A 13078-nucleotide genomic window follows, 5' to 3' on the forward strand; every position below is an offset into this window, starting at 1 on the left:
AACATGAACAAGTGAAAAAAATTGCAGAACAGGATTATTCAACTTTCCAGTATCCCAATTAGAACAAATTGATTTTAACTCTGTTGCAAATTGCCATATCTATAGAATTTTGGAGAATTGACTTTAGGCTTTATAATCATCAGTTCCAAGTAAAAATAATTGTAATCTTCTGTTGTCCATCATTTAATATTTGTGCAATAGTTCACTTCTTCCCCTTGTTTCACAATTGTAACAGACTCTTTATCAAAAAAAATTAGCACACAAAAGGGGCTCAACAAACACATCCGATCCCCGTGATTTAATTTCGGTTGATACATGGTTATATGCTGCAGCCAATGTCTCTTTTACGATCCTCACTACAGAGCACGGTAATGTTCCATTAAATCAGACCTGTAGGGAGAGTTGCTCTGATTTCAATAGGTAGATGACACCAATTCATAGACAAGGCAATGGCTTTAATTGTTCTTCTAGAAAGCTGTGCATTCCTGAGTCCCTTGTGAACATAGCTTACAAACATTTAAAACCTTAGTTTGATATACTGAATCCTAATCTTGGGATCGAAAAGACATTAGTGCAGAAGAGACTCAGACTCAGCCTTCACGATTTAAAAGATGAAAAAACTATCTTTCCATCACCCTGCAGCATCACTTGCTTCACTTAGCCAAACCTTCCCTTAAGAAAAAAAATGGTATGCCTCTCAACAGTGGCAGAAGAATCCATCTCCTATAGACCTTATACAAACATGGGTAAAAGAACTGAATTCATCAGGGGAGATGAAAATGACAGTCCAAAACATCAAGACAGCATTTGACCAAGGATGACATTGAAAACAATGGGAATTGGGAGAAAAACATCACCTGCTGGACATGGATCAAACATAACAGTTGACGGCTGTAGTTAATTTGTGCCAATTATCTGAGCCCCAGAATATCACTATAAGAGGTTAGTGTCCTAGACTAAAACATCTCCAGCCACTTCATCAGGAGGTGAACAAGGATGCTTCTTTCACTTCCTCTCCTCAAGCTGACCCCATTTTAAATTAATGGCCTCTTCTCTCCCAAGTCCTCAAAACAGAATAAACAGTTTATAAAACAATTTGCAATTACAAAATACATTCAAAACAGTAAAATGCCATATTTTAAAACTCTCAAAGCCCTTCATAATTACAACAAAAATATATTATATTATCTTAGGAGCAAATTACAGATGCTTGAATCTGTACTGAAAACAACAAATGCTGGAGATCACAGCAAGTCAGATAGCATCCAAGGAGAGAGCGAGCGAGCTAGAGCAGTTTAGACTTAAAATGTTGGCTTGCTTTCTCTCCATGGATGCTGTCTAATCCACTATGATCTCCAACATTTGTTGTTTTAAGTATCAAATTATCTTCTTTGTCTTCTCTGCACCGTTGGATAAAAGTCATTCTATTACATCCCCATAATTATAGTCTACCTGTGTTTGGCATCATCCTGTTGAGTTAACAATGAACTGAAAACAGGCAGTAACAGGAATTTAGGGTTGATTTTCTTCCAAACTTGCCACACCAAGTCACAGAAACAACGTAATCAATTCTGCTCAAAAGTAATATCATGGTGAGTTTGAAAAAAAAATCATGTTGTGCAATACTTCAGCTAATTATTATATAGGGAGTTAACTGAAACAAACAATAATCAAATGTAAGTGTCACGGCAGAGACAGCAGTTACAAAAGACTTCATAAATGTATTTACTTATGCTCACCCAATCAACATTAAGATTTCAAGTAAAGAGTTTAGTTCCATTTTGTTACAACATATTTGGAGAAGACATATTTCATATTTGTTAAGGAGAAAACTTAGCCACCATTTATAAATTGTTGAATTTTCACACCCTCATTCTACAAAAGAAATGCTTTGGTGATATCTGAAACATTGTAAGAGTAACACTTCACTTTGAAAAGAACACAGCTGTCTTCCTCACGTTTTTAAAGAATCTTTCCTGCATGTGTAACATATCTGCGTTATGAGGACTACGGTTTTCATGAAGGAAGAAGAGCTTTAAACATAATGCTGTCATTTAATAGCCTTAGCCTAGCCTAGGAAAAATTACAGTAACTAACCCAGTCTGGAAAGGATCTTCTATGAAACAGTGTGTTTGTTTTTTGGCCAAGAACTCATGCCTTTTGAAACTATATACCTTTGTCACAATAGTGCAAACTCATTTTCCCAGCAGCAACTTCCTGGTGAGGCTGTTAAATATTCCACATGACAACTATGTAAACAGTTCAAACAATTTAATACTCGATCTTCCCCCACCCAGTTATTGATGAAGTGGCTTCATTGTGTGCACCAAATATCTTGAAAAATGCAAAAATCCATTAAGACCAAACTTGACATGTCACACTTTAATAACATCCACAATTATTATGAGTGTGTGGGGAAAGAAAAATGATGGAATGGTAGGAGCAAGATACCAAAATACACTGACATATATATTATACGCAATACAATGTTGAATTTAATAGATTACACATTGGTACAAAAGTAAACAATACATCTCAAGCATGATCATGAGTGCTGATTATGCTACTCTTCTTGCATTATGACTTGAGAGAAAATATTCAGTGCTCAATACTGACTGTAGTTGCAATATTGTCCATCTGAAAGAAGTCAAATCACCTCGGTTGAGGATGAAATGTGCCCAGAAACTTGAGGTATAGAGGCTTTCATTGTTTGAAGGCAGCAAATTGCATGTAAAATTTACTCAGCAAACAAACCACTTTCATTCTTTAAGGTCACAGATTCTCCTTCACATTTTACATACTGTACACCAAATGCCACGTGACCACCTGCATCAAAAGGAGATAACATTGTCAATTAGTAACTCAACAATCAGGATTTTTAAAGTGAGAGACAAGACCAGTCAGGACATTAAACAGTTTCACTTTTGTAAAACCTAAGTTACAATGCCGAACAATTGTACCATTTCATGAACAGTACACTATTTCTTTAAGTCCTAAATAAAACTCAGTTTGTGAGATTTTCCAGCTATGTCCAATCCTTTTTTCTCTCTGTGACACATGGAAAAACAAGGTTTAGTTTTCCCACCACCCTGGGCAGGTTTGAGGCAGAGGCATGTTGAGAAGCCTATGGAGAAACCATGAACTTTAACCAATCTATCAAACAACACTTGTGAAGAAATAATCAACAAGATTTCACTTTCTAATCTTTAAGATGAACTAATACAAATTAAATATGAATCAACAAGTAAATGATACTTCAAATAAATAAAGGTTAATTTCATTTTAAATATTTCATTATGTCATTCATAACCACCAGTATTCCCCTTCAATAGTTCTGAGGAAGGGTCCCTCAACCTGAAACGTCAACTCCGATTTCTCTTCACAGATGCTGCCAAGCCTGCTGAGCTTTTCCAGCAAATTCTGCTTTTGTTCCCCTTCAGCAGGTATGACAGTATTTAAGTATACTGTTCCAGAATGACGCTTTAAATCATGCAAAGTAGATTGGGTGTCTTATTCAAATAGGATTCTCACTTCAGAATTTCATGGGTGTGTCGATCATCAGCAAGAGACATATCTGTGAAATCCCTTTTCCCCAAATCGTAACAGTCCTGATAATTTCCAGTAAAACCTTCCAGACACCGTGTCACCCTTTCTGCCTGACAGAAAAAAACTGACCTCTGCCTGAGCAAAATTTGCTTTTACCTCAAGAAGTTGGTGTATTCCTCTTTCTTTTCTATTGTGATTGCTAGTGCACATGGATCTCAATTTTCATCTTACTGGTATTGCATCCAGGTCAGGGATTGACAGGTTACATGGCTCAGTATTTCTACTTCATAAAATCTCAAAAGTCTTATGGTGCAGAAGGAAACTTATCCTGTCTGCACCAATTCTCCAAAATGAACTTTATGACTTAATACCGTTCTCCCATCTTTCCCCCATACCCTTGCACATTATTTATGTGAATAGAAACATCAAGTAGCATCCTGCATGCCTCAATTGAACCTACCTCACTTACGGGCAGTGTATGCCAGAATCAAACTACTCATTGTGAGAAAAAAAAACTTTTTCCACCCATTACATTTGCTAGTTTTGGAATTCACTTTAAGTCTGTGCTCTCTTGCTTTTGACCCTTTTATGAGCAGGAACAGTTTCTCCCTATCTGTTCTGTTCAGAATGCTCACGATTTTGAAAATTTCTATTAGCTTTCTTCTCTTTGAAAAGAACAGTTCAAAGCTCCCAAATCTATCCTCATAACTTAAACTTCCCACCCCTGTAACTGTTCTCGTAAACCTTTTCTGCAGTCTCCCCCAATGCATTCACATCCTTCCCATGTGGTGCCCAGAAATACACATAATACTCCAGCTGATGTTTAACCAGTGTCTTGTATAGCATAACCTCATACCCAATTATCCATGGCACTTACTTAATCCATTTACAATTACACAAACTCCTAAAAATTCTCTCAAATGTTCTTAACACACAGTTACAGATTTCACAGATATTTTAAGGAAATTACAAGCTCTCCTTTCTGTACATCTACCAGGTTAAAAACATCATCGCCTCATTTTAATATTAATCAGAGTGTAAAGAATGGTCACTGGGCTAATCTCAGTAGGGGGGGTCTAGAGTTTAAATTGTATCAGAGTTGAGTTAATAATGCAAGTTTTGCAGGTTCCTTAAAGGCGGAAGCAAGGTAGAGAGGTGGAGCTCTGTATGGTGACTGGGGACTGGGCCAATGAAAGCATAGCCACCGATGGTAGGAGCAATTATGAATTGGGGTTGTACAATTTGAGGAGCACAGATACCCTGGAAGATTGTGCAAAGGTTACAGAGACAAGTAGGACATGGGTTGAATTTGAAAGCAAAGGTAAGAATTTAAATCAAGAAGTTGCTTGACTGGGAGCCAAAGTAGATCAGTGAGAAATGTCACTTCGACATAGTAAGAACTGCCAATGCTGGAGTCAGAGATAACACAGTGTGGAGCTGGAGGAACACAGCAGGCCAGACTACATCAGAGGAGCAAGTAAGTTGACATTTCAGGTTGGGACCCTTCTTCAGAAATGGGGTGGGGGAGCGAGGGCGCATGGGAGCTCATACTGACAAATAGAATAGCCATTCTGCTGAGTTCATGAATTTCTGAAGATGGGTCCCAATTGGAAACATCAACTTTCCTGTTCCTCTGATGCTGCCTGGCCTGCTGTGTTCCTCCAACTCCACACTGTTATCTCAGTGAGAACCATGGTCTTAGAGGAATGGGTTTTCCTGTGAGTTAAAATGTGGGCAAAACTTTGGATGGCCTCAAGCTGTTGGAAAATAGAGTGTGGGAAATCATTTCATTCTAAGGAAGAGTTAAGTCTGGTCCATGCATGAATGTCAAATGAAGAAGGAACTCAGTAAAGTGCATATCTCTGCCATGCTGTGTTAACTCAACATCACCACAATTATGCAAGCCTTCCCTTTTCCTACCATGTTGCTGTTCTTTTTTCTTTAAATTAAGAGCTTTCGTTCTCACTGGCACGGCTACGGGCCAACCCACATCCAAACTGCTCTAAAAATCCTGCTCACATTTTGACAGCTCTTAGAATCATGGAATCCTGACAGTGCAGAGAGGACATTCAGCCCATTGCACAGTGACAAATTTTACCATCATAGTTTAGAAATACTATTCTAAACAAACAAAAAAGACGGCTTACCCCATTTTCCAGTGTTAATGGATCCGTTAAAACATTTCACAATCCAGATCTAGATACATATCATAACAGAAATTCATCAGTTCTTCCTGAGGCCTAACTCTATTTATCCACCAAGCTTTGCTAAGTCAGCTTTTGAGATATTGGTCAAACAGAGAAACAGGGGTGTAAACATTTGCACTAGCAACCCTCAACCCCGAAGGTAAAAGTTACAGTAGTTTCAGCTAATACATGTCAAAGCCATATATCCGCACCCCCCCAAAAAAGTTTCAATAATGCTACACCTTTCTGTTAAGTTAATTACGTTACAAAATAAATAAATATTTATTTTCAGCTTTTACTAGCCTAACATTTGAGAAATTAGCCTCAAACAAATAGATCTTTGGAGCCACAAATTCAGCTTCAAAAATGCAAGATATTATTCACTACCTTTCTACCCTCAATCCTCATTGTTTAATGCACTTTGAAGCAGATCACTTGGGTTTGCAGAACTAGTTCAGCCATCCGTTTCATTTATTTCTGTTTTTGCAAATATAATTCTGCTACAAATTAATAAGGAAAATGTATTCAGTATCATTAATCGAATACAACAAACCTCCATTACTGCAGGAAAACTTCCCAAGGTACTACCAAAAAGAAGACAGCAATTAATGTAGAAACAATTTTTTTAGAATTGGAAAAGGGGTTTAAAAGTTTTGTTAAAGCAACTGACTGGCAGATGGTAGACTGAATGATAGATTGAAGAGTCTTAATGAAGAGGCCAGCCACTTGAGTGCTCTGCCACCAAGAATAGAGTGGAAAGAGCTGGAGGGACAAACAGAGCAGAGAGAAAAATGGATAAAAGAGCAGGGAACATATGGCTACAGGAGGTCACAGAGGCAGAATGAGTGGAAACGCTGTATGTGAGAATGAGCATTTAAGTCAAATTTTGTTGAGGGGGGGTGGTGGAGAAAATGTTCTGGTTTGAAAGATGGACGTGGGGCGAGATCAACGTAGGATATCTGGTCGGCATGGATGAGTTGGATTGAAGGGGCTGTTTCTGTGCTGTACATTTAAGACTCTATGGGTGGTAGGTATCTTGGAAACTCAGTAGCAGCAGTGCAGCATGATTTCTAATGTCCTCCTGTAGTGCCAGAAATGGAGAGACTTGCTGCAAATCCATCCAGGGATGCCCAGAAAGTTCCAAAGGCACAAAGGTAATTCCTGTGACCCTTGCTGTCACAGACAACACAATCCTGATTATCCTGCAACATTTGCGGTCTTGGGAAAAGAGACACAGATCCTGGTGCAGGCCTGGAGCTGTTCTGCTCATCTTTTTCTCCTCCTCCAATTCCTCATGCACAGTGAAGAGAGAACCCTAGCAAGCAGTCCATGACCTCACGTTCCCTAAGAATGGAATAGTACACTTGTCATTTCAAGGTGATGCCCTGCCAATGTGCGCAGAAGAAACATTAAATAAGCCCCTATTTATAAGCCATTCATTACCTACCATCAGAATTCAATTTTATAAAACCTGTGTATTCTGAACAAAATCAAAACATTGCATTAAAGGAACTAGACCGGAAACAGAGTCACTAGATTTGAACTGTTTGTTTGTTGACTTATCCAAACTTTCTGCAAAAGATATCCTCCCTCTTCATCTACACTAAAAACTTCCACACTAAAAACTTCATACTGTTTACTGCCAAGGCAGTCTTGTCCTGCTTCGTGCACAGCAAAATGTCATTTACTATATATATCCTCAAGTTTGAGATTCCTCATCTCAGTGTTAAATGTGTTGGCTCAGTGGCAGCCTTTGAATCAGATAGTTGTGGGTTCAAGTCTTATGCTATAGCGTTGAGTACACACCCTCACCAAAACAAAAGACACTCCAGAGAAATACTGAGGAGTTCTGCGCTGTTGATAGTGACATCTTTCAGATGAGACACTAAATAGAGGGCTCTCTGCTTTCTCAGACAGAAATAATTGATTTCATTACAACAGTGACTGCACTTCAAAATTACTTCCTTGGTTGTAAAGTGCTTTGGGATATCCAAGACACTGAAAAATGCAATTTGAAAATGGAAGGATTACACCTACAGTGGGTACTCAAACTGGAAAAAGCTCTTTAGACATAATAAAGGTCTCTCAATTTGAACTCAGGAACATTTTTCCCCCCCAAAAATATCATGAAATAAGCATGTGAATGTTTAATGCAAAACAAACCACTGAACAGATTCTGAATTGTCTGTCTCTCTCACTATTGTGTAATGGCACACATGATGTGATCAGACTGTTGTACAATATAGATGACTGAAATTACTTCGGCATCAACATGAAATTTTCAAAATCCATTCATGATGCATCAAGAACCCTCCTGGATAGTGTGCACATGCCAGGAATGGACAGGCAAAGTAAAGATCCAAATACCTGGCAATCATTAGGTCATTTCTTCCTATGACCAAAAGCATTCAACCATTTATTTAGAAGCATTCAACCCTGAAATAATACATCAACCAACAGGAAACACAGTCATTCATCATTCCCCTCAGACCTCTGCATCAATTTTAAATTTACAACTTTCCTCATGCGAGAAATTAAAAAGAAACTATATTCACAATACAAATGAACATTTGTTTAACGTTTCAGACAATGGAGGAGAGAAACAGCGAATGGAAATAAATGAGCTGATGCTGGAATAATCAAGTCCGAAACATTTATGTGAAGCAGTATTTATTCCATTTCCTCTCTCGATGGATAAAGAATTTAGTACTGTTGAAGAGCCAAACACATTGTATACCTAAGGATATACCAACACCATATGGATAATGATGGGATAGTGTAGGGGGAGGGGCTTAGATTAGTTCACAGGTCGACGCAACATCGAGGGCCTGTTCTGTGCTGTATTGTTCTATGTTCCCTGGGTCTTTGGTTTAATAGCCCAGTGACAATACCACCATGCCAGTGGACTCTGTGCATATCTATATATGATGCTAAAGTATGAAAAGCAAAATTTCCATGGATTCAATTAATTTCCTCTAAACAAAGCTGGTTCAAGTTATAGTATGTCTGGACATTGAACTAAACAGCATATGAGGCCATTTGGCTTAAGCACCAATGTTGGCTCAGATTTTCAATTAGTCCCAATTTCCTGTATTTGTCCCAGAGTCAGAAATCTATCATAAAAATAATGATAAATCCTGGATAAATACACAAATAAAAGATATTGAATCTGCTTCCATTACTTTCAGATTTCAGATCTGAGTAACTCTCCGTACAATAAGATATTCTTGCACTTGGTTTTTTTAACCTGTTAGCTTTAATCACACGAACATACAAGAATATGATCTGATTTTAACTTCAGCTTTACATTCCCGCATTCACCCCAATAATCCTTCATCCCCTTAGTTATCAATAATCTACTTACCTCTGCTTTAAAAATATTTGAGTGTTTTGCATCCACTGCCTTTTGAGGAAGGGAAGTCCAAAGACTCAACGTTATATGGAAAAAAATGTTTCCTCATCGCTGTCTTAAATGGGTCATCGCTTATTTTTAAACCGTCACCCCTAATTTAGATTCTCCCACAAGATGAAACATCCCTTCCACATGCACCCTGGTCAAGTTTCCTCAAGATCTTACAAGTCTCCATTATCAAATTGGACTCTTCTAAACTCCACAGGATACAGACCTAACCTATCCTTATAAAGGCATTCTGCTCATGCTAGGTATTAGTCCAGCAAGCTTTCTTTGGACTGATTCCCATGCATTAACAGCCTTCAATAAGTACAGAGACCAGTACTGTACACAGTATTATAGATGCGGTCTAACTAACGCCCTGTATAACTGAAGGACAAACTTCCTATTCTTGTATTCGACTCCCCCCAATAAAGCGTACCATTCTATTTGCTTTTCTGATTATTTGCTGTGCCTGTATACTAATCTTCTGCGATTCATGCACTACGACACTCAGACCTTTCTGCATCTCAGATTTATGCTAGCTGTCCCACCATTTCAGTAATATGCTTCTTTTTTATGCTTTTTACGAAGTGGAAATGGGATACTGCTCTTCTGGCTTGTGCTGAGCTCTGCCTCAGCACTGTAGCAAGACCGAGACAGAGATGTCAGTCAGGTAACATGGCATTGTGTTGAAATGGCAGGTGACCAGAAAGTCTGGGTCATTTTTGCAGACAAAATGTTGGCTTTCTTTGAAATGGTCACTTGGGAAACCTGCAGCCTTTTGAACTCATTAGTTCAATAATTTTAGGGCCTGAGCAGCTTGTCCCATGTTCTTACCCCAACGCCCAAACACTAGACCTTGTCATCACATGGGCTGCTACCATAAACAACCCATTGTCAGCCACTACAGGGTCCACATTAGCAACTATTCAATTCCCCCAGACTGACCATTACCCATTTTTTTGTCTGTCTCTCTGGGCTCCATCTTCACCTATCATTTACTCATTGCCCTTCCTCCCACCCCTTTTCTAGCATACTTAGGCAGCTTGATGGCTCAGTGGTTAGCACTGCTGCTTTCCACCACCAGGGACTAGGGTTCCATTCCATCCCCAGGTGATAGTCTCTGCAGAGTTTGCACATTCTCCCTGTGTCTGTGCAAGCTTCCTCCGAGTGCTCAGGTTTCCTCCCACAGTCCAAAAATGATTAGGTTAGGTGGACTGGCCATGCAAAGTTGCCCACAGTATCTGGGGGTGTGCAGGGTAGATGGATTAGTCATGGGAAATGCAAGGAACAGGCATAGGATAGGGAAGTGGGAAGCTCTTCAATGAGTCACAGAGGACTCGATGGACTGAATGGCCCGTTTCTGCAATGATTTTCCAAACTAAAATCAGTTCTGAGGAAGGGTCACTGGTCCCAAAATGTTAACTCTGCTTTCTCTAAATTGGTGCTAGAGCTTTTGAGCTTTTCCAGCAATTTTTAACATTTCTGATTTCCAGCATCTGCAGGTCTTTGTTTTCTTTCATCTCATCAGCTAATTCTTTAGTGACCCTAGGGTGAAATTAATCAGACCTGTCGACTTGTCAACTCTCAGTTCCAACAATTTATTCAGTATTACTTTCCTGGTAATTGTAATTTTCTTGAGTTCATCTCTCCCTTTCAATTATTTCTGGGATGTCACTTATGTCCTCTTTAGTGACGACAAAAGCAAAGTATCTTTTCAGTTTGTCTGCCATTAGTTTTTCTCCATTACTAATTTCCCAGACTCTATAGGATCAACACTTAGTTTGTTAGCAGTCCTTCTTAGTTGAAGAATTAGTAACAAGGGGGAATAATTTTAAAAGAGAAAGGCAGGAGGTTTAGAGGGGGATTTGAGGAAAAATCTCTTAAATGTTTGCCATTCATCTCAAAATGACCTATCCTTCAATTTAAACTGCCATTTCACTTTTGCTAGCTCTGCTTTCGTATCCTCATAACTGCCTTTGTTTAAATTCAAAATACCTGTAGCGTCTTGGACCTACATTTCTCTCTAAAAAAAAGTGTATGCAAAATTTAATCATATTATGGTTGCTGCTATCCAGGTGCACTTTCACTCTGAGATCAGTAATTAATCCTATCTCATTGATCAGAATCAGGTCTAGGATAGCCTGCTCTCTGTTCAGTGTCATAACATGTTGGTTTCAAACTGTCCTGAAAACATTTAACGAATTCCTTATCTAGACTACTTTTTGCTCCACATTTGATTATTTGCATCTATGTGTAGGATAAAGGCTCCATGATAATTGCTGTATTCTCTGTCAAGCTCCCTTTTATTCCTTGATACCTTATCCTACCACGTGGTTACTGTTAGGGGGCCTGTATGTAACTCCTACAGGTGACTGCTTGCCTTCATCAGTCCTCATCTCTATTTCGTAACTTCTCATCCTTCCTAAATGTCTCACTCTTCAATATTCAGGTTCCAAACTAGGTCACTGCTGCCACATCTCAATTATGGATATTATATCCCACCTAATTATCTCAGTTTTTTCTTAAAACTACAGTTGGTTCTGATACAACACGTTTTTTCAATGCAAAACGGTTTTAAAATGATTGAAGAATTATAGGACGCTATTGGTAGAACACAAACTTTCCCTCCTTGTCTTGGCTATAAAACAACTCTGTTCCCACCATTATACAGATCACGGCTGTTGTGCGATTTTCCTGTAATGCAAGATCGCACAAGAACGGAACTCTTACTATATCAGAACTGACTGTTCATCTGTTTTGTTTCAAGTGTTACGTGCATCCTAATACAGTATCTTAAGTTTCACCCCTTTTTAATTTTTGTAAGATCTAGCCTAATCAGCTGATTTGCTGTTTGATCTGCCTTCTTTGTACCCTCCTGTCATTGTAAGTTTATCATTTCCTACATTAATTCCTTTTCTGTTATAGATTCTCCACTCTGATTCACAACTTCAGCTTTGGGCCCTTGTTCCCACTATTTCATTTAAAATCTGCTTTACTTCCTTAGTTATGCATTCAATGAGCACTGAAGCTGGAAGGGTTCAATTGTAGGTCATCTAAACAGTACAGATCTCACTTTCCTAGTATGGTGCCAATGACCCACAAGCCAGAACCCATTTATCCCATACTAGTCTTTCAGCCATGCATTCATCGCTCCAACCTTGTTTATCTGCTGCCAATTTGCATTGTGGCTCAGGTAGTAATCTAGGGGTTATTAACTTTGAGCTTCTGCTTCTTAATTTGGTGCTTGTTCCTCACCTGGCTAACTTCCTCATCTTGCCTAGTTCTATCTACTGATATTGGTATCCATTCCCTCCCACTGCAAGTTCTTCTGTAGCCCAGAGCAGATCAATGACCTCTGACTAATTTGCTAGATTTGCTCAGTTATTTACTTTATCTTTCAGAACACTTCATTTAAACGCCCCCTTAACCTTCTCTGCTCTTAGAAACAACAATGTCACATTCTCCAGCTGGTACCATTCTAATCAAATCTTCTTTACCCTCTCCAAGTCCTTGATATCTTTCCTGAAGTAAGTGGCCAGAATTGGACAGAACACCCTAGTTCAGGCCTAACCAATGATAGGCAGGTTTGTAAGGCTGCAATAGTCATGTACTTTATGTAAAAACAAGAGGTCTGATTATTCCTTTTAGCTTGGTGGCAAGAAACCCTTTAGGTTTCTCTGACATTTCCTTCTGTTCCACTTGCTCCTCCCCAGATTCTCTACACTTAAAGCCTATCAATAGTCCACCTCTCTTTTCCAAAGAAGTGTCATATTGGATCCAAATGTTAAGACTGCTTCTCTCTCCACAGACACAGCCAAACATGTTTGGGTTTCTTCAACACTTGGTTTTCACTGCACAAAAACTAAGGCTCGTGTTCCAGTGCAGTACAGAGGGAGTGCTGTACTGTCACGGGTGCTACCTTTTGCATGAGCCATTAAAACCTTGGCTA

Source organism: Stegostoma tigrinum, chromosome 22, assembly GCF_030684315.1.
Source record: "Stegostoma tigrinum isolate sSteTig4 chromosome 22, sSteTig4.hap1, whole genome shotgun sequence".
Classification (NCBI taxonomy): domain Eukaryota; kingdom Metazoa; phylum Chordata; class Chondrichthyes; order Orectolobiformes; family Stegostomatidae; genus Stegostoma; species Stegostoma tigrinum.